The sequence below is a fragment of the Tachysurus fulvidraco genome, chromosome 3, assembly GCF_022655615.1.
Source record: "Tachysurus fulvidraco isolate hzauxx_2018 chromosome 3, HZAU_PFXX_2.0, whole genome shotgun sequence".
In the NCBI taxonomy this organism is placed as follows: Eukaryota; Metazoa; Chordata; class Actinopteri; order Siluriformes; family Bagridae; genus Tachysurus; species Tachysurus fulvidraco.
This window is the reverse complement of record NC_062520.1, coordinates 6670346-6692315: the sequence shown is the minus strand read 5'-3', so window position 1 is coordinate 6692315 and position 21970 is coordinate 6670346. Positions and strand designations below refer to the sequence as shown.

General features: G+C 40.2%; 1 non-coding gene across 1 annotated transcript; it reads right to left on the bottom strand.

The window, feature by feature from the left end:
• Window positions 1–19685: 19685 nt before the first annotated feature.
• LOC113644895 lies at window positions 19686–19849 on the bottom strand. The gene has a single exon (XR_003441078.1). It is a non-coding gene; the product is annotated as a U1 spliceosomal RNA (small nuclear RNA).
• Between the last annotated feature and the right edge of the window lie 2121 nt (window positions 19850–21970).

Genomic DNA, 21970 nt, shown 5'->3' with positions numbered 1-21970 from the left:
TGAGAGTGTGTGAGAACGTGTGAGAGCTTGCACTCTTCTGTCACACACTTCAGAAGCTACAGAGTATCAACACAGTTAGGTTGATTTAGCTTTGCCGGGCTCTTTCGCTGGAAATCACCAAGTGTTCAATCTCACTAAGAGTTGACAAAACGATCCCTGTGTATCTAATACATGCCTACAAACGCTCTTTCATAAAGGAGATAGAACCAAAGGAGATGCAGGGAAATCTATCAGAGACGCTAGATGGGCTATTTAAGCGACTTGTGACGCTTAGATTAGAGTGCAAGAGTTCGGGAGAGATTGTACCAGGAGTTCTTATGGGATTGTTCACTCTGTCATTAGAAATGAGAAAAGTGACAGAAGAAGAAATTATTATTTATCTTGTTCCTTGAGTACCTGTATTATCTGGGTATTATCCAGAGTCAATCATTGGAACACTGGGCACATTGCAGGATGGAAATCATGGATGGGTGATAGAGAGCAGTGACATGTTTTTAAGACCATAGAGCACCAGGAAACAGAGAAGACATGTGACACTCCACACAGATATTAACATGAGCTTGGGATTAAACCCAGGAACTGCACCATTGTGCCACCTTATGAAAGAAGCCTTATTTGTGACATGTACATTACAACACAGGGAAATTCTTTTCTTTGCATATTCCAACTTTAGAGGTTGGGGTCAAAGCACCGGGTCAGCCACAATACAGTGTCCCTGTGAGCAGAGAGGGTTAAGGGCCTTTCTTAAGGGCCAAACTGTATCAGCTTGACAGCGCTGGTACTTGAACCCCGATTCTCCAATCAACAACCCATAGCCTTAACCACTTGATCCACCTAAATTATAAAAGTCATGTAAAATTTACTGAATAAATGGTGCAAGAAACATTCATTAGAATGTTAGCTTTACCATATGGGTGGAATTGTTGGAAGCCTTACAAAAGACTTTTGATTGTAGCTCATTTATCACTACCAGACAAACGTTCTGTATGTTGACACTCGACCATCTCACATACAGTATACTGTACATATGTAATTGTTAAATTTCCTATTTCAGATTTCCTCTCACGGATTTCCAGTGGAATGTTGCTGTGGGGATTTGTGATCATTCAACTACTGTACAAGAGCATTAGTGAGATCAGATACTGATGCTGGGTGAAGAGGCTGTTCCAATTCCAGTTGAGTTCCTGTTCCAGTTGTGTGTTCCAGTACAACCCAGTGGGGTTGAGTCAGATCCAGGGATCTCAGACTGCAGGACACCTGAGTTCTTCCACGCCAACCTTAACACACAATGCCTTCATGGAGCCTGCTTTGTGTACAGGGACATTGTTATGCTGGAACAGTTTTTAAGCCTCTTAGTACCAGTGAAAATGTAATGCAACAGCAGACAAAGACCTTCTAGATGTGATGGTCAAGGGTACACATTCTTTTGGCCATATAATCTAGTTTCATTCATTCATTCATCCATTCATTCATTTTCTACCGCTTATCCGAACTTCTCGGCATCATCGGGCATCGAGGCAGGATACACCCTGGATGGAGTGCCAACCCATCGCAGGGCACACAGACACACACACTCTCATTCACTCACACAATCACACATTACGGACAATTTTCCAGAGATGCCAATCAGCCTACCATGCATGTCTTTGGACCGGGGGAGGAAACCAGAGTACCCGGAGGAAACCCCCGAGGCACGGGGAGAACATGCAAACTCCACACACAAGGCGGAGGCAGGAATCGAACCCCCAACCCTGGAGGTGTGAGGCGAACGTGCTAACCACTAAGCCACCGTGCCCGCAGTCTAGTTTCAGTCTCAATTAATATGCAACTATATGAATTGGACACTAAATTGCCCATAGGGGTGTGTATATTCTCTCCTTGCTCATAGGATAGTCTCCAGAGCAAGTATAAAGTGCTTCAAAGACAAGTAAATGAATATCTTGTTTTTCTACAACGTTTAATGCTTAAGGTTCTTAAGGTTAGAGCTTTATCTTCTGGTTCCACTACTTCAAATGTTTTATATTTTTGTTAGTTGATAGTTAGTTAGTTGATAAGTTGATCACCTCTGTTAAACCATAGAAAACAATTAAAAATATATTTTGCTCCACCAGCTAAAAATCAATAAATCTTGTTTGAGATTTCTGTCATTGTGGAGTACCTTTACTTGCTTTGATCCCTGCACACATATTTTCTTACGCCATCCAAAGATTTCCTCATCTCTCCTTCAGGCTATTGGAAATCAAAGGCAAGTTGATTCACAGAGCCTGATATGAAGTGCTCCTAGTTCGTAATGATGTCTATTTGCGTTTCCCATAATGCATGTAGTTGGCCGTAAATGCAGACCATGCAGGTTCCTGTCTCGCCTCCAGCAGCTTTTATCACGAGCCTGATTTTTATCACTGTTGTGGATCGATGCTTATTCTTAATTGTTCGATACTCTTATATTTGAGAGTACCAATTTGGACCTTCTGCACCTTGTGAAAGAGAGATAGAGAGAGAGTGACGAAGGGTCTGGTGATGGTGATGGTGGTGGTGGCGGTGGTGGAGGGAGGGTTTAATGGTGTGTTCACGTATCTCTGTGAGTGAAAGAGTGCAGCAGCTGATAACAAGATAAGAAGCCAATCAAAGCCTTCATGACACTCTTGGATCTGAGAATGTAGGAATGTCAGCGGTGATAGCGGCCTTTGAACCTCAGCTTGTGGAGCATGCCCTTCCTTTGATACTCGTCTCTAAAGTAGCAGGCCTCGCTCTATCCATCACTGCAGGTCTTCAGCGGATCTGAGTTCCATCAAGAGCTTTTCAGCAAAGGGCTGAACACTCATGCATGACTCGAACCTAAACACCTCAAGGCTTGTTTAAATCCCAGCAGAAAATGGGAAGACTTGTTCAATGAGGCAGCAATGATTGTTCTCTTGGAAAGTGGTTACACTCCTTAGTGTCATGCGTACAGCTTGTGGGAACTTGTGTATATCAGTTCTGTGTGATGTTTCATGATAAATGAACGTAAAAAATACCACAAAGCATAAAAAAGAAGCTGACAAGTGGACTCGGTGCAGCCAACATGCTGCATGAATGCACAAAGACAAACAACATTGATGGATTGTTCTGTTTCCAAGTTCTTGAATCAAGTAGTGCTGAAACATTTTACATCCAAGCAACCACTTGCAATTGGAAAATATTTCCAAGAACCCAGTTACTATCATAGAACAGATTTAAATGAAATACCAACAAGCCAAATATGTACCACCATATTCATACATTTTGATCCATTAGAGATTTTTTGCTGAACGTTCTACTAGCTAGATGACTTGAAACATTACCTAACGTTCATTAACATCACATCTGGTTTTAAATTTTAAAATTACAGTTAGATTAAAGTTAATATTGTTCATAATTGTATTTTTTTTAGTTATTGAGTCATTCTTTTAGTATTAGGTATTTAAAGGCAGGTCTCAGATTTTTGCAAAGCCAATGTTGACATTTGAAATCACCAAAACAAACACGCCCCTAACCCAAATGGGTCCCACCCCTGTATCGATAGCTCCGCCCACACATACATACGTAACCCAGGCAACTACTGGAAGGAAATGTGTCTTTATCATAGCTGAGGGGAAGAACGATACGATTGCAGATAAACAAACAAGCAAAAATGACACACAAGCATAATCATGTAAAGGACAAAGACATATATTAGTTCTGTGTAACAAAGCAAAACCAATGTTACTCACCTATCGAGAAGGAAAAAAGCGCCTCGGCGTCTTAAGTAAAGTTGAGGTTCCCGAGTAAATAACTCCTGAGCTAAACGCTGTTACTACACAAAACTCGGTTGTAGCTGCCTCTCTACATTACTACGATAGAAAAGAGGTGTTATTTGTGTAGTAACAGCGTTTAGCTCAGGACTTATTGACTCGGGAAACTCCAACCTGTGAATATGCGGCCAACTTCCTGCTCCTTCAGTTCTCTCCAGCGCTGGAAAGCTGATCCTATATTAACACGTCCTACTTCTTACCTTATCGTAAGCCTTTCTTCGATTTCTTTCTTTGTTTTTATCCTCCATGTCAATGTTAAAACCACTTTCTGCTAATGTCACACATGCGCACTGAACACTCTCTCCACCGCATATTGACCAGACCCGCCCCTTTCTGCTCATTGGCTACACGTTTGTTTTGATTTTTGTTTTGATTTTTGTTTATTATTCGGCCCAACTCAGTTTCCTGAAGCATTTCTGAAAAATCGGAGACCCTGCCTTTAATAAACTAATTAATTATTAATATTTAATAAATTAATAAAATAATATATAAATTATATATTACATATAATGATAACTAACTATAATGACCATAACAACAGTTATACTAATCAATGATAACCTCAATCACTGTTATTTTTATTTATTTATTTTTTCTCCATTCAGCTGTTCCCTGTTCGGGGTCGCCACAGTGGTCATGTGGTCCACATATTAGATTTGGCATGGATTTGACACCGGATGCCCGATGACGCCTGAGATAGGCACAGGCTCTCCTTGACCCGAGGTAGTTCAGATAAGCGGTAGAAAATGAGTGAGTGAGAGTGAGTGAGTGAGTGAATTGATTAAAATCCTCTGTTTTTTTTCTGCTACCCAACATTTTCCAACCCTGCTTCTACCATATTTCAGTTTTTCTTTTAAATAGTAGTTAATTAGCCGATTAATCGAATTAGTCCTAATAATAATTCTCCAGGACCAGACTTGGAATACTACTCTTTGGTTAAAAGATCTTTAACAGAGGGGTTTTTCAAGAATTGTAGAACTTCTTGAAGCTTGAATGATTTAACCGAACATCCGAATGCAACTTGTTTTTAATGCTAATTTTCCTAGCACATGAAAGCGGCATATCCTGCAGCATCCACATCTTTCACACAAGCTGAAGCGACTTTGTGTGGGTGTGTGCATGTGTGTGGGCATGAAGCCTGCAGCTGTCGAGCAGCACTATTCAGTGAAGAGTCTGAGCCTGTGGCCTGTTCTTTCTTTCCCTGGCTGTGAGCTTGGGTGTCGTGGAGTCAAGGCCAAAAGAGCTGCACAGACACACTGCTTAGGAAAAGTCTCTCTATGACCCAGACTGGGAAAAAAGAAACTCTTTCCAACTTAGAAAAAAAAAAAAGAAAACGTGTCCAAAAAATACGTCCAAATGAAGGTCACCGTGCAGCATTTTTCCTTTCCATGATCGGCCAGATGCGCTCTCGTTTCCTTGCAGATGTGCTTTGTGAATTTGGCAAAAGGGAAGAGTCTTTGTAGACAACATCAGGTGCATCTGGCTCTTGTATTGTAGCATTACAGGAAACGGCATACATTATGTGATTTTGTCTTTTGGGCTATTGCTATTCAAAGCTCTCATTGATTTAGAAATAAAAAGCAACAAACATTATTTCATTTTATTTTACATGAACATTTAAAAATTTTATTAATTTGTAACAGAAAAAATGATCAAATTCTGTAAAATGTTGTAACAGAAAGAAATTCCAACCCCAGCGCTAACTGGGCACACTTATATACGTTCCCAAGATAAAGACATGACAACAAAGACAGAGGAAAAGTACATAATTGTTGACAAAGCAACAGAAGAATTTTAGTGATTTCAATGAGACCTGGCAACTTGATGACTGTATGAAGCCCAAAATGCAACAAAATGCAGTGTGTATTCTGATACCTTTTCCTCAGAACCAGCATTAACTAGCATGACCCTGTTGCTGGTTCACCACTTTTCCTGACTTGGACCACTATTGACTTCAGCCTGGGAAACACCCCACAGATTTGGAGATACTCTGACCTGCTCGTCTAGCCATCACAATTTGGCCATTGTCAAACTCACTCAAATCCTAATGCTTGCAAATTTTTCCTGCTTCAAACCCGTCAACTTTGAGGACAAAATGTTCACTTGCTCCCTGATCCTCCCACCCATTACCAGGTGCCGTGATGAAGAGATAATCAGTGTTATTCCCTTCACCTGTCAGTGGTCATGTTCAGTGTACAGTATATACCGTATATTTTTCGGTGAATATACATACACTGCAGAGCTTCTGAATTTTAGATATAAACGCCTCTTCCTGTTTAATTTTAGCCGCAAGAAACATTGTCAAGTTGAATTCCAGTTAAATCGTCGTAGCAACCAGCCTACGGACGACTTCATAGTACAGAGACTGGAGACTTGCAGCGATAAAGTCACTGAATGCACGAACGTAGATTAACCTTTTTTTATTTAAACAGCTGTGGAATAAAGGAGCATAAGGAATATAAGAAAACATATGAATCGTAAACTCAACCTTGATAACGTTTCCTATAAACATGGAACAGAGTCAGGGAAAGTTTCGAGTGTGCAAGCATGCAAATAACGTTGTGATGAAGTTCCAGCTTCAAAATATCATTAAAGTTTTCTCTGATATGTAATTTTCTATTTAATAGATTTTGAATGAGATGTCGATCCAATCAGCTGCTGTCCATTTGGAACAACTGGCCTCTGCATTCCTGACATAGCTTTACTTGCCCCTGCACATCCTAGTGTGTGTTTAAGTGGGGGGTCATAGGCTGGCTGTGGAAGATAATATGTGTCGAGCACACGTATCTACTGAGGAAGTGATAAGAAAATCGCATGTTTCAGAATCCAGACATAACAACAAATCTAAGTGCAAAAACAGATGTATGTTTAGATCACTAACAATATCTCACAATTCATACACATGAACACAACACCACACAAAAACGATGCCAGTCTCCAGCAATATATAATAATATTAAATACACAAATAGGTAATAATCTGTGACATAAAGGATTTTAAGGTACTATGATATTTTTCTTATATACAATACAAGATATCCAATTAGAGCATCCTAATATGACTTGAGATCTGACGTATAACATGAGGTCATGTTAATAACATTATAATATAACATAATGATTTGTTTTATAGATAAAATGGGAAAAAAATAGTAAACGAGATGACAGCTTGGCCAGATTATCCATCACACTCTTTGCTTTTCTAAACAAGATCACAAAAAAAAAGTCTTTTCTGCTCCAAAGATATTACGGTGTGCTGGATCAAGTGCTATTTTATTAAGCTGCTGAATAACAAAGGTGGAAGCCATACAGTTGTCTAGAGATTAACTTACACTATGTTTTGTCCATAAATCAAGTCACTAGACACATTAGATATTCAAATCAGTTTGCTGGTCTTCTCTTTCATATTGTTTTTTTTTTTTTTTTTTTGACGGTGTATTGCAGCCGGCAAACTTTCTTTGTTTGAAGCCAGTGGTCTAGACACTATTGAAAGAGACCTCTCACAGACCTCAAAGACCTCGACAAAAACAATCTTGAAAGCTCATGGTTGTCATTTTTAACAATAGTAAAAGGTCGTCCAGATGAACTTAAGCCTTCTGAGCGTGTGAGCGTAAACTTTAGCATCGGTTCAGTGTCTATCTCTGTCGACGTCACACTGCTGCTGCTGCTGCTGCTAGCCTGAAGTTTTATAGCTGTGTTGTGAAAGGTTACAGGTGCCAGGTGCAGTGTAGGAAAACACGCCTCTAGGGGAGCTCCGGTAGACAAAAGGTCAACCGAGACAAGCCAAGAAAGACGGAGAATCCGTGACCCGAGTGCCGTCCTGATCCGGGCTCTATGCCTGCTAAACATACACGTACACATAGACGCACACAAAAACACACACTCAGCCAAAACATCTTGACCTGCGCACACAGTAATCTGAACATATAAAAAGAGCATCTATAATTGCATCTCCTCCTGTGAAAAAGGGAGTCAAAATAACCTAAGGGCCTTTTCTGGCAATACAGCAATGAAGTCTGAGAAAATTAAACAAAATGGGGTTCCAGCTGGTTGAGCACGCTCGTGTTTAAAACTCGTCTCCGACCGCGGCTCCTCGGGGAAGGGTGTGTGTGGTGGGAGTGTGTGTGTGTGTGTGTGCGTGTTTAGAGTATGTGTGTGTTTTTGTGCTGGGAGTGTGTGTGTGTGTGTGTGTGTGTGTGTGTGTGTGTGTGTGTGTGTGTGTGTGTTGAAACATACACTAACGCCCACTGAGTGTGGGCCATTTTGCAATCATGTTAAGAATCTCTTTGCCGTAAGGGTCCTGCCTGGAAAAAATGGAAAAATGGGGATAAAAGAAAGTATATTGAATTGATTAAAGTTAGAGAACATCCTGGTGTGTGTGTGTGTGTGTGTGTGTGTGTGTGTGTGTGTGTGTGTGTGTGTGTGTGTGTGTGTGTGTGTGTATGTGTTTGCTCCCTCCCTCATGCTAGTGACCAGGCAGTGATAAATGACTCCGCCACTTCACCCAGAATCATCTCGATCCTCGTGTCTATTGAAATTACAGTCAATTATTTTCTTGGGCAGAGGAGAAATCTGCGTTTTTTGCAAGAAAATGAGAAAGGTGGGGGGGGGGGACCTATTAATATTCCAGATCGACACCATAAAACCATGAAAAGAAGCAATTCCCCTTAAAACAGTCACATTTTTTCAACAAAGGTTTAGCTAGAAAATGCTCTTTGAAGGTATGCTAGAAGAAGTATGCTGAGAGAAGAGCAAAGGGAATACAGAGTTTTTTGTGCTGCACTTTTCTGCTTACTAAACACTTTAGACGTGCATGTTTTAAAGATGTGGAGAAAAGGCATGGACCACCCCTATCTTCCTCTCCTGATTCCTCACCTTCACATCTATCTCTGAAACCCTGTGAAATCTCAGAGAGTAAAAATTCTATCTTTTATGATATGGAACTTTTTTTTTTTCGATGCCTGATTAATCTGTGTACGCTTCAAATGAGCAACGTTTTGATTAGACTAGACTTCCTTTCTAGTCAGGGAGGTGAAGCAGACTCAGATTTCCATGTAAAGGAAACACACAGGAAACATTAGCGAAGAGACCTGTGGGTTAATGGGAAATTTCACGGCTTGTGAGAGTTTTTTAGAACAAAGAGAGTGGAACATGCAGTTATACGATCTGATTGTTTGCTTTGGATCTCGGCCACGGCTACACGGGCCGCTCTCTGCTACCTGTGTTCGAGCGTAGCAATGTCTGTTTTTTTCTTATAGTAGAGTGAGACGATTCTGGGCATCAGAACGGATTTTATGTCTCTGGTGTCTGAGCAGTAATGCATATTCCACAGAGACCCACAGTGACATGATCACATGCTGCCTCGGTTGACTTTATTTTGGAAAACATCCAAAAATTATGCTTCCAAATTTGGAAATCTCTGACTGTGATGCAATGTGTGTGTGTCTGTGTGTGTAGCTCTGTGTGTGAAATATCTGGCACCACAAGGAGTGCGAGAGGACCACTGGCATATCATTCCATCTGGATGGACAAGAGCCAGGAGACGTCCCATAACCAGAATAAACCCATCTGCAAGTCATGCTTCGTAGAGACACGTTATTTTACCTCAAGCTCATTACATTACATTTCTACAATTGCTTAGAATGATCTGAATAAGTAACTAATTTGACTGAAAGGAGAACAGTATTATCCATTAATGATTCAGCGATTAATTTAAGACTCGAAATGTAAGTGAGACAGTTTAAAGTGTTATGTATTGATGCATCATGTTACCATGTTTGATTTGTGTCACAGAAAGCAATCGCCGTAAGTTCAAATCCTGTCTCAGGTGTCCGTGGGCTCTCTCTCTCTCTCTCTCTCTCTCTCTCTCTCTCTCTCTCTCTCTCTCTCTCTCTCTCTCTCTCTTTATTTATCTATATTTCTCTCCCTCACTTTCCTGTCAATCACAGCGATGCTGGAGGAGTCACAATCTCGAGCGTCCGGGATGATACAGAAGATTATAATTCCTCTCCACATCTCAAGGCATCTAGAAATCATACCAGCTCCAGTTTTGTTCCACTTCATGAAGATTTCAGACCATCATTGAGATGAGGCCAACCCTGTGAGGATCCTGAGGTGTCTAGAGATGTACAAGCTTCAGTTGGATTCCACTTCATGGAGATTTTAACATTCAAAGAGAAGATGCAAACTCCATGTGGTCTTTGAGGACAACAACCTCCTCATCACTGCATAACTGTCGGACTGTATCTGACTGTAGAAAGGACATTATTCATAATAACACTGTCTGGTGTTTATAACAGTTTATAATCACACCCTCCAGTGTCACCCAAATGAGGATGAGGTTCACTTTTGTGTCTGGTTCCTCTCAAGGTTTCTTCCTCCTCCATCTAAGGGAGTTTTTCCTCACCACAGTCACCTCAGTCACCTCAGGCTTGTTCATTTGGGATGAATACAAAAACATTTAAATATAATAATTCAATATTAATCTTTGTATAATATTAAACTTTTTGTATTATATTTTATATGTTATGTAAAGCTGCTTTGAGACAATGTCCATTGTTAAAAGTGATACTACACAAATCAAATTTAATTGGATTGAATTGAGTAGGCTAGAGACTGGGAATTTGGCAAGATAAGATTGGAGAGAGAGAGAGAGAGAGAGAGAGAGAGAGAGAGAGAGAGAGAGAGAGAGAGAGAGAGAGAGAGAATGAAATAAAAAAAAACAATTCTAAACAAACAAACTTAAATAATAAATTAATATATATTCATCATATTTTCTCAGATTTCTTTTCTTCTCTTTCTCGCCTCATAGTTTATTTAAATTTGATTTCCTTTATTTTTTTTATTCTTTTAGTCAAAGCTTTTTCGTCGAAGACTAGATATAGAGCTCCGAATGGTTATTTATACACTCACTCATTTTCTACCGCTTATCCGAACTACCTCGGGTCACGGGGAGCCTGTGCCTATCTCAGGCGTCATCAGGCATCAAGGCAGGATACACCCTAGACGGAGTGCCAACCCATCACAGGGCACACACACACACTCTCATTCACTCACACAATCACACACTACGGACAATTTTCCAGAGATGCCAATCAACCTACCATGCATGTCTTTGGACCAGGGGAGGAAACCGGAGTACCCGGAGGAAACCCCCGAGGCACGGGGAGAACATGCAAACTCCGCACACACAAGGCGGAGGCGGGAATCGAACCCCGACCCTGGAGGTGTGAGGCGAACGTGCTAACCACTAAGCCACCGTGCCCCCTGTTATTTATACAAATAAACTAAAATAAAATTAGGAAGTCTAAACATCATTTGCATCACTGACTTTTTTAAATAAGCCATCATTACTATATCATATTGTATTGTATCTCATCATAGCTAATCATCTCAGAGAAGATAAATAACACTGCTGTCCTTTTCATTCTGCTATGTTTGTACAGCTTTAGTTCCCTTTGCTATTGTTTAAAAGCACCTTTGTTTCCTTTTTTTCAACAAAGTAAATGTTCAATTCTGTAAGTTTGTGCTGTTACTAAGCCTTCCTTTTGTTTAAGAGATTCAAATTTTCTGTCATGTTTTATCCTGACATCGGATTTGCCTTTTGTCTGCCAAATTTGGATCGTCTTTTCTAATTAACCGACCTGTATACAGATCCGCACCTCACCTGTTTCCTGACAGTCCGCAATGAGGATCTGCTACAGAAGCTGGTTCCTATTTAGAAAAAAAAACATCAATAAAAATAATTGAAAACAAATTTCTCTAAACATCAAACTCCATCTTTTCTTCTATGCTACAGTTCTGCTATTCAGTTTCCTGAGATACTTGACTGGGTCATGTCTGAAACTCAGTCTGCCAGCACTATTTTAGCTCTTCCATGATCTCGTGCTAATCTTTTTAATGGTCTAACTGTGATGCTATTATCAAAAGCTAGCCAGGAAAGAAAAAAAATAAATAAAACAGGCAGGAAAGACAGCGTTCCAGATAATCTGTGATGCATTAGCAAGCACGCAAACTGTATGTTACTGCCCATTAGTGGTTAGCAATGAGAGGAGCATCTATGATGTTCCATTAGAGTAATTCACCCCATCCCAGATGCCCCCCCACCATCCTCTACCTCCCTTCCCCGTTTTCTTCCCTTCCCCGGTCATGGCAAAGCCTTCTGGCCCTGACATCAGATCGATAATAAAAAAAAACCTCCTTAAACTCCCTCCTTGTGGTTCTGCTTAAAACAGCCCTCAAACTAATGATGCAGGTTAATTAGCTTGTCATCATTTGAGAGGTTAGAGAAAGAGAGAGAGAGAGAGAGAGAGAGAGAGAGAGAGAGAGAGAGAGAGAGAGAGAGAGAGAGAGAGAGAGAGAGAGAGAGCAAAAGAGAGTAGGAGAGAGAAAGAGCAGAAGAGGCTGACCTTTATAAGACTTGCTCTCAGGGGAACTATTTGTTCAGGCCATTGTATTTTGAAGTGTTTTTTCCCCTATTTTTTGTATTCTTTTTTTTCTTAATCCAAGCTCTACAGACATTTTTCTCAGAGCCAGGTCACTGAAGGTGACAAATTTCCCCTCGGGTTCAAGTGATTTGAAAATGCCTGGCAATTACGCAAATTGTTAGATTCACGCTGAACAACAGTGATCAATAATCATACAAGTCTGCCAGATAAACACAACATAGCTGCATAAAACATTACAGACATGTTGTGTGACTGTTTCTGAGATGATTATTAACACTCATGCTTTCTCTCGCAGTATGCAGTGCTCGGCCAGGTCCATCTGATATTCTAGCAAAACCTTATCGATTAGCGGGCTCTGCGTCGGCCACGTCGGGCCTCGTCATCCGTTCCCGGAGGTACAGCGAAGGCCATTAGTGTGACACAGCGCTACATCATGCTGAATAAATCATGAGGAGACAGGAGGACGGTAAAAGCTCCTCCCCCTAATCGCCTACATCAGCTGAAGAGGATTGTAATAGCAGAAACGTGTGCAAGTGAGCATGTGTATAGACGTGAAGCTCTTTCAAATGCACGACCCTCCTTTATCAATTCGATTCAATTCAGTTTATTTGTATAGCACTTTTAACTATTTATATTGTCTCAAAGGCGCTTTACAGAAAGATAGATACAGAACAAATTTTTTTAGGTTTAAAATTATGTTACTGTTCATCTCTAACATCTATCCCTAATGAACAAGCCTGAGGTGACGATGGTGAGGAAAACCCCCCTGAAATGATATGAGGAAGAAACCTTGAGAGGAACCAGACTCAGAAGGGAACCTCATCCTCACTTGGGTGACACTGGACAGGAAAAGATGTACAGTAAATGTAAATAATGTCCTTTCTACAATCAATTGTAGTTGAGTGGAATTAAACAACCTAGAAGCTCATGAGGAACTAACAGGTCAGCACAAAGTCCAGAGTTCACCACAAACCCAACACTAATTCCTTCCTACTGACATCTTCAGATGATCGTAGATGAAGACTCGAACACCAAGCTGACCGACGCAACTGTAGCCCAAAGATGGCATCTCCAGTCATCCCTATCCACAGCAATCCAATAAGTTGTGGGCTTTCCATGCAGATTTATCCCAAGCAGAGTGCACACCAACATTAACGTATTACCGACACAATCAGTGTTTGGTGAATAAAAAACTTTTAACTGATGACTAAATCACAATAATGCAATAAATCCAGAAGATATGTAGTAGCACTTTTCACCTGAAACTCACATTTGTGACGATTAGCATGTGTTAATCGTCAGTGTTTAACATTTTGTAATAATTTAAATAATTTCTCATAATCATCCTAATGTTTTTAATAATTACAACATCAAGAATACCAAGGCACCAAAAGCCAATCTGTTGTCTAATCAGATGCCATGAACTTGTTTGTTGGCTCAACAAACTTAGCTAGCTAAACGGGAACATTACAGGGAAGAATGTGACTTAGATAGCTTACATAGTTTTCTGATGTATATTTTAGGCTAGCTGTGTAGGTTTAGGCATGATATCTAACTAGCATACTGTTGCTAGTTACTCCTAGTTAGCATGTCGTGAAAAGGAGAAATTAGCCTCTTAGTTGAGATCGAATAGCAGTAATTGTATCAACTCCTAACTGTTAGCAACAGATAGTTCCTGTTACAGTGGCTTGGAAAGGTCACAACATGACACAAACTAATTTTGCTTGCTCTCAAAAACGATAGATATTTCGCTATGTTCTTGCAACCAGGAAATGATTTTGATGTCACGCTAACGTGTCAGGCTTAAAGGTCTATTCATACTCACCTAAACTGTGTGAGGCAGAAATATAATATTCCTGGAAAGTGCTAGTTGAAGTGTTCAAGGAAGACGTAAGGCTTCACCTGTCGTTTTAAGACAATCAGATGTTACTCAGATGTTCGGACGGACATCTAGGGGAAGTTCATTCCACCACCTCGGTGCCGAAACAGAAACAGAGTCTTGATGTATACCTACCTCTTTCCACGAGAGATGGTGGGACCAGTCGAGCAGTGCGGGTAGCTCTGAGGAAGCGAGGCGCTTTAGACGAAAGATGAGATCAGATCCACTTGAAGATCCCCCTTGAAGTTTAACCACCTTGAAGAGTCTGACAGTGTGCTTAGTCTCCAAACTGAAAATAATATGAACACAAACTCAAACAAGGCACAAATAAATCTGATGCCTTCCATGGCTGAATGCAGCATCTGCATCTGCAATATCCGCCTTTAAACTTTTATTAGAATTTAGTTGTTTTTATTTATTTATTTATTTTGCTCAGAGGTAATCACTCGTACACGGTGGATATTTTTGCGACAGGAATATTCCTTTAAACCAATAGAACAGGACGATGATCACCTTCCTCAATCTTCCGATGAAATGAACTGGTCATCTCCTGGAGAGCAGGATGATCTGATGTTCTGGTAAATGCCCTCATTTAAGAACGTGGATCTAAGTTCTATCGATTTCTATTCACTATTGTTTATTTATTAAGTAGGCCCTTTAAAAGTGTTGTCAACTGAATGATGACGTCGATGATGTCATCATTACATTTCTATGTTTGAGAAGAAAGCTACGTAAATGATGCCACTCCGGTGATAAATGAAGCTCTTTAGGTTCTCAATGGTGCGATGGTAATGGATGGCCGAGTAAAGCGCCCTGTCATGGTTTCAGATATATGGGAAGGGTGATGCGCGTGATAAGATGAATGATTCCTAAACAGGCTTCTCACCCCTTTTATCATTGGTTTGGGCGAGAAGGACACGCATCACTTTCTTGTCCTATGATAAAGACTCAATCCCGAGTGAAGTGGGTTCATTAGAATTAATCTGCCACCGAAACTCTTTAGACAAGGACGCTTCGGATGTTTACAACACGCACACCTGCGCTAAGGTCGAAATCTCAAACGGAATAAATCAGAGCGGCGCAGCAGCCGCGTTCGAGCCTTTTAAAAGACTGTCATCAGTCTCTGAGTAAGAGAGAGCTCTGCTTTTCTGCCAACACAATGGAATGCAAATGAGAGTCGTGTGGATTTTTTTTTTTTTTGGCTTAGAACGACAAAATGGTAGATTCTTGGCAAAACACACAACACACAAACACACACAGATACAAGCTCATGAACTTGATGGCATCTGTGGGTTCGAATGAAGATCATGTGGATGTTCCGCTATCCCGCCAGGATGGATGTGTACACGAATCAATCAGGCCGTGTTCTAATCACTCCCACTTATATCAGCTTGCAAATGAATGAGCTGCATTGCATTTTGGGGAGGATGAAGGAGGGGTTCGGGGTGGATCGATAGAGGATAAGGTGAAAGTGTCTCCAGATCCGTGACCTGAGGGCTTTTGGGGGAAGGCAGATGGCTCTTTGGTTTCAGATAGTAAACATGTTGCTCTTTCCCTAAAGTGATTTGTCACCAGTCAGGTCAGTACGAGGCAGGGAATTTGGCTGCTTTACTGAAATGTCAGTCAATAATCCTCTGTGTGTGTGTGTGTGTGTGTGTGTGTGTGTGTGTGTGTGTGTGTGTGTGTGTGTGTGTGTGTGTGTGGGGAGTATGGGATGGGATAAAATGAAGGGTGTCTGCAGATTTAGGAGGCTGAAGGAGGATGATGTATGCCTATCTCTGCGTGTCTATGGGGGTTAAAAGAAAAGCATGCACAAGCCTCAATGCTCTCCACTCCTCAAATTCCTTCTCCACACCCTCCAGGACATCTGACAGGATTGTTCTAAGATCCTCATGATCTGGATGTGATGGAGGAAACTCCTTCTCCAAAGTATGACTTTACTTAGCAACGGACCCAGGGGCTCGTCGGTAAGGAGCTGGGAGGTTCATCTGAGCTTCTGTGATTCACGAATGACTCATGTTTGGTTTCTTGAAAACGCTATTTGTTTTATTATTCACTGAGGAACTATGCTGTGGCCTGCCTCGGACGAGCCCCACCTTCGGCTAGTTTAAATAGATGGGAAGATAAAATGATTCGTGGAACATATGTGTTTTTCTGAATCCAGTTTTTTTTTAAGTCTCTGGGAAACACACACACACACACACACACACACACACACACACACACACACACACACACACACACACACACACACACACACACACACACAGATGTACACTGAAATGTGTTTAATTGTCTGAACTGGAGTCACTGAGAGTAAAACAGAGAGAATGATCTGGAAAGACATTTACATCATTTGACAGATGTCCTTATCCAGAGTGACTTACATTTAATCTAATTTTTATACAACTTAGCATTAAGGGCTTTGCACAGGGGCCCATCGATGGCAGCTCGGTGGTCCTGGGATTGAAACTCACAACCTTCTGATTGGAAGTCCAACGCCTTAACCAATAAGCTACCACGTCCACATCAGTGCAAAGCAAGACAAAGTCGACATAATCGTGACACCAAAACCTTTAGAGACATATATATACCATATATATATGGTATGTGGCTTTTTTATTATAAATATAGATTTAAGTTTGTGAAAAAAGTATTAGAAAATGAGTAGGGAATTGCAAACAGAGAATCATGATTGTTTTTTTTTGTTGTTGTTGTTGTTCAAGAAAAATGAACTAGCTCAAGAAAATAAAGATTGGTTCCTTCAAAGCACACACACACCACAGTTGAACCCTTACTTCTGAAAGGTTTAAGATCATTTATACCTAAGCATTGTTGAATCCTCAATTCTGATTGGTTCAAGATTCTTTATATGATAGTGAATTTGAATTCTCCATTCTGGTTGAATATCCAATATACCTTAGTGCTTTTGAATCTCAATTCTGATTGGGGTGGGGGCTTAATGGTTAGCACGTTTGCCTCACACCTTCAGGGTTGGGGGTTCGATTCTCACCTTGTGTGTGTAGTTTGCATGTTCTCCCCGTGCCTCGGGGGTTTCCTCCGGGTACTCTGGTTTCCTCCCCCGGTCCAAAGACATGCATGGTAGGCTGATTGGCATCTCTGGAAAATTGTCCGTAGTGTGTGAGTGTGTGAGTGAATGAGAGCGTGTGTGTGCCCTGCGATGGGTTGGCACTCCGTCCAGGGTGTATCCTGCCACGATGCCCGATGACGCCTGAGATAGGCACAGGCTCCCCGTGACACGAGAAGTTCAGATAAGTGGTAGAGAATGAATGAAGGAATGAATAAATGAATTCTGATTGGTTCAACATTCTTTATACCACAATGGATTTTGAATTCTCCTTTCTGATTGGTCAAATAAAACCTTTTATGTTTTCCGTTTACAGCTGCACATGACATTTCATGGACGTTCCACATATTTCATATAACATCGTCATGCTTTAATTAACACAAACGTAATAATTGGAAAAAAACTGAGAGGAATAATGAAGTCCAGCTACTAGAGTAGCTCTGCTTTATCACACAAACCTGTCATTGATTATTTTCCTAGATTTGATTGTGCGCTTTGTTTTCTTGATTCATTTTCTATCGGCCTACTTTTTAGGCTGCACAAATCAAATGCGTTATGTTATAGCCACATTTGTTGTGTGTTACCTTCAGACATGTTATGGCTTTGTTATAAATGAATCATATCCTCCGATCAGCAGTTGTTTCTGCATCGCTCCTGTTCAAACTTAACTACTAAATTTAACAGCCTCCTGTGATGGAACCGCTAGCCAAAAATATGAACAGCAGCACAGCTGAGGCTGGATCAAATGTGGGAATGTGCTGTGTTGGATTTTTTTTTTTTTTTTTTCATTAAAAAAAAACAAAAAAAAAAACCTCAAGTCAATCTTTTCTCCTCATCGCTTTCACCACATCTGGACTTTTTCACCATGCCCATTATGCACAGGAAACTTCAACATGGACACACATCGACCTTGTAAAAACAAGAAAAAGAAACAACTTACACATGGCGAGGGATTAAATCTCTTCATTCACAGAAATGTCTGAGTTACATTACGTATTTAAGAAAAATAGAAATAAAGGATAGAATAGAACAGAATCCTATTTTGTAATGTTTATCATACAAATATATTATTGTATTAGTTCTCATGCATTACTGCTTTTATAAATAGCACATTTATCAGTATTAGTTTATTTAAAAAAAAGAAAAAGCAAAAGCAAACTGAAGCTGTTGTTTTCTATTTTAATTTAGAAATTAATTTTGATTGTTTTATAATTTATGCATTGACTGAATAAATGAACATAGACCAATGAAGGTGGAATTAAAAATTGAAGCAAATGTTAGTTAATTCATAACATTTCTAACATCATACGGTGTCAAGAGGATTAACATCAATGAAGTAAGGAGTATAATGTCACTAAGAACATATTCTGAAGTGTTTTATTCCTCTTACTACACAACAGCGCCTTGTATGTATTCAAGGCGATCGTTATTCATGGATGAATTTGTTAGACTCGTGTCGTAGTTAAGGTTGGCTCATCATTAGTTCCTGATTAGTACATGCCTTAATTAACTCATTAGTTCCTATTTAAGTCAGTATTAAATCAGGGATTAGTGCATTTCTCTGTCATGCACCGTTAGTGTAATGTGTTACCAATAATATTACAGAAATTCAGAAATTTTATAGATTATATGAATAAACGTTACTGTATTCATTTTGCTTTATTTATGCATTTTGGTGAATAATCAGAGCCCTGGGTCCTAGTGCCCCAGTTCTCCACCCACAGCATACTGGTATACTGTTAGTACCGTGGAATTTAAAGAGAAACAGTTGAAGAATGACATAAAAACAGGTTGAGATGAAATGACTAAAGACGATCAGAATACATTCAGAAAGTAATCTAGCACAATCCGATGATGTTTGCTTACACAGCTGCATAGGAAAGATTTGTCATTTAAACAATATATAATAAACAATGTACTTTTAATTCATATTCTTACTGATAGAGAACGTTTAGTCCTGCAACATGTACTAAGATGGACTTAATTTGGACATCGTTCATGGGTAATCACCGTCGTTAGAGTTAGTATAGTTCCTGATTAGCACATAGCTTCATTAGCTCATTATTCGTTCATATTTAAGTAAGCATGAACTCGGCGATTAGTGTGTGATTAGATAGATAGATAGATAGATAGATAGATAGATAGATAGATAGATAGATAGATAGATAGATAGATAGATAGATAGATAGATAGATAGATAGATAGAACGGGGCATAGAAGCCTTTATTATCGCCACATATACATTACAGCACAGTGGAATTCTTTTCTTCAACTGAGGAGGTTGGGGTCAGAGTGCAGGGGCAGCTATGGTACAGCGCCCCTGGAGCAGGGAGTGTTGAGGGCCTTGCTCAAGGGCCCAGCAGTGGCAGCTTGGCAGTGCTGGGGCTTGAAGCCCGATCCTTTGATCAACAACCCAGAGCCTTAACCAGTTGAGCCACTGCCCCTATAGAAAAAATACAAAACAGGGGAGAATGCGAACGCAGTCCCCCACTATCAGAAATTATACAGTCGAGATTCCCAAATTTGGGGAATTCGCAAAGGTTAGCACAGCCCGAGTTCAATGGCCAAGTCTCGCTTTGGGCAAACCACCTCCTTGATCATGGTATTGCCCCTGCCAGATAAGTATCATGTACTTACTCGGTCATGTACTGTTATTGTAGTGTTACCCCAAATTTTTCTACACAATTGAAATAAGCTGTTTTTACAGATTTACCATCTTAAAAGACCAGATTATCCTTCCAGTTCCTGATCCAGATGTTCTCAATCATGTTGAACACATGGTTAGCGGTTCAGACCTTCACTCTTGTATGTTATGTTGTTATTCTTGACAGCAGCAGGCTCTGGGAGCTTCTCTTCTAAATGATAAACGTCAGTATTTTCACTTCGTGTTATATACAACCTGCTGACTCACACGGTGTGTTACGGTGTATACTCTAAAAGACTGTGTGTTTGAAGAAAGATTTTAATCACTCGCAGCCTTGAAACGTTTCTCTTTCACTAAAGAATGTCGATGCCTGGAGGCCGGTCTGCTAGCTTTCTCATAGATACGTGTTGAGAATGAAAAGCTGCACGTGTGACGTTCTTTAGTTTTCTATTTCTCACTTTTTCACTCTCTCTCTCTCTCTTTCTCTCTCAGGACAAGGATGTTTGATGTGTATTATTCAAAGTGTGTGGAGATGTCGAGATATCGCTATATTCTGAACAACCTTTCCAACGTTGTTAGCGGCTCTGTCAGTCCCAAGCTCCGAATTTCTGAAATGTATAATCTCAAAGATCTGACACGGAGGAGGATTGTCCTGAGCAGCTCGTTGAAAACCGTTTTACAGTTTTAAGTGGTGAAATCACTTAATGGAAAATTGTTTCACACGTCGCACGCACTTCCAAATGGTGTCACTTGCTGTGACTGTTTTTTTTTTCTTCTTCTTTTTCTTTTTTTTTTTCAGTTACACTTGGCAGTTTTGACAGGAACATTTCGCCGTGTTCAAACTAACAAGTACATACTCTGGGTTCGGCGGAGTGACCTGGCGTAGTGTCACAGCATTTATTCATTGGCATTCATTCCTCAAGGAGTGTTTAATTGACAGTTTAACTAATGACAAGCAGCAAGATTGTAATAAAGCACTCAAAAACATCTATCTTGAAGCTGACGTGTAGGTTCAAACTACAGCACCGTTCTTCTCCACTCAGTCACGGGGAGTTTGGGGTAATAAACATGCAGACTGTCTGGTACGTTATTTATATATATATGTTATATATGTGTGTGCGTGTGTGTGTGTGTGTGTGTGTGTATGTGTGTGTGTGTGTGTGTGTGTGTGCGTAAGTGCACAATACAAATAAAACCGAAGGACAGATCATGTGCAGTTGATATCAAAAACAGAATCAAAGATGAACTCAGTCACAAGTATCATCATTTTATCCTAGAATCATCATCAGTATGTTGCACAACGATATGTTGTGGAACAGAAAAGATACATGTAGTTTGTATACATGCATAAATGAATGCATACAGACAAAGAGGTAGATATCCAAAGAGATAGACATACAGACAGAAGGACTGACAGTATAGAGATGTAGTTATACTGACAGGCAGATATAGCAACAGACCAACAGGCAGAGAGAGGGATAGATGGCTGCATGGACGGATATACAGATCAACAGTTAGATAGATAGATAGATAGATAGATAGATAGATAGATAGATAGATAGATAGATAGATAGATAGATAGATAGATAGATAGATAGATAGATAGATAGATAGATAGATAGATGGTCAGATGGATGGGCAAGATGGATGGGCAAACAGAAGAACAGTTGGGCGGGAGGTACAGACAGACAGACAGAGAGACAGAATGATATATAGACAGACAGACAGACAGACAGACAGACAGACAGACAGACAGACAGACAGACAGAACAATAGACAGACAGAGAGACAGTACGATATATAGACAGACAGACAGAGAGACAGAACGATAGATAGACAGACAGCCAGTGTTAGCAGGCTTCCAAAAGAAAGCCAGCTGAAGAAAGACTTCCAGAAGAAAAAGCTGTGTTTATTTCTTTTCATTAATATCTGAGAATGTTTTCCTTCAGCTGATTACTGTCATGTACAGAGTTTTTATTACAGCAGGAATCATTTCAGATCATTTAGAGCAATGCTCTTTATGCTTGTGTTAAATAAAAACACATGACTTGGTTTAGAAGGAAAAACAAACATTAATGAAGTCCTCGGAGTAATTCTTCATTC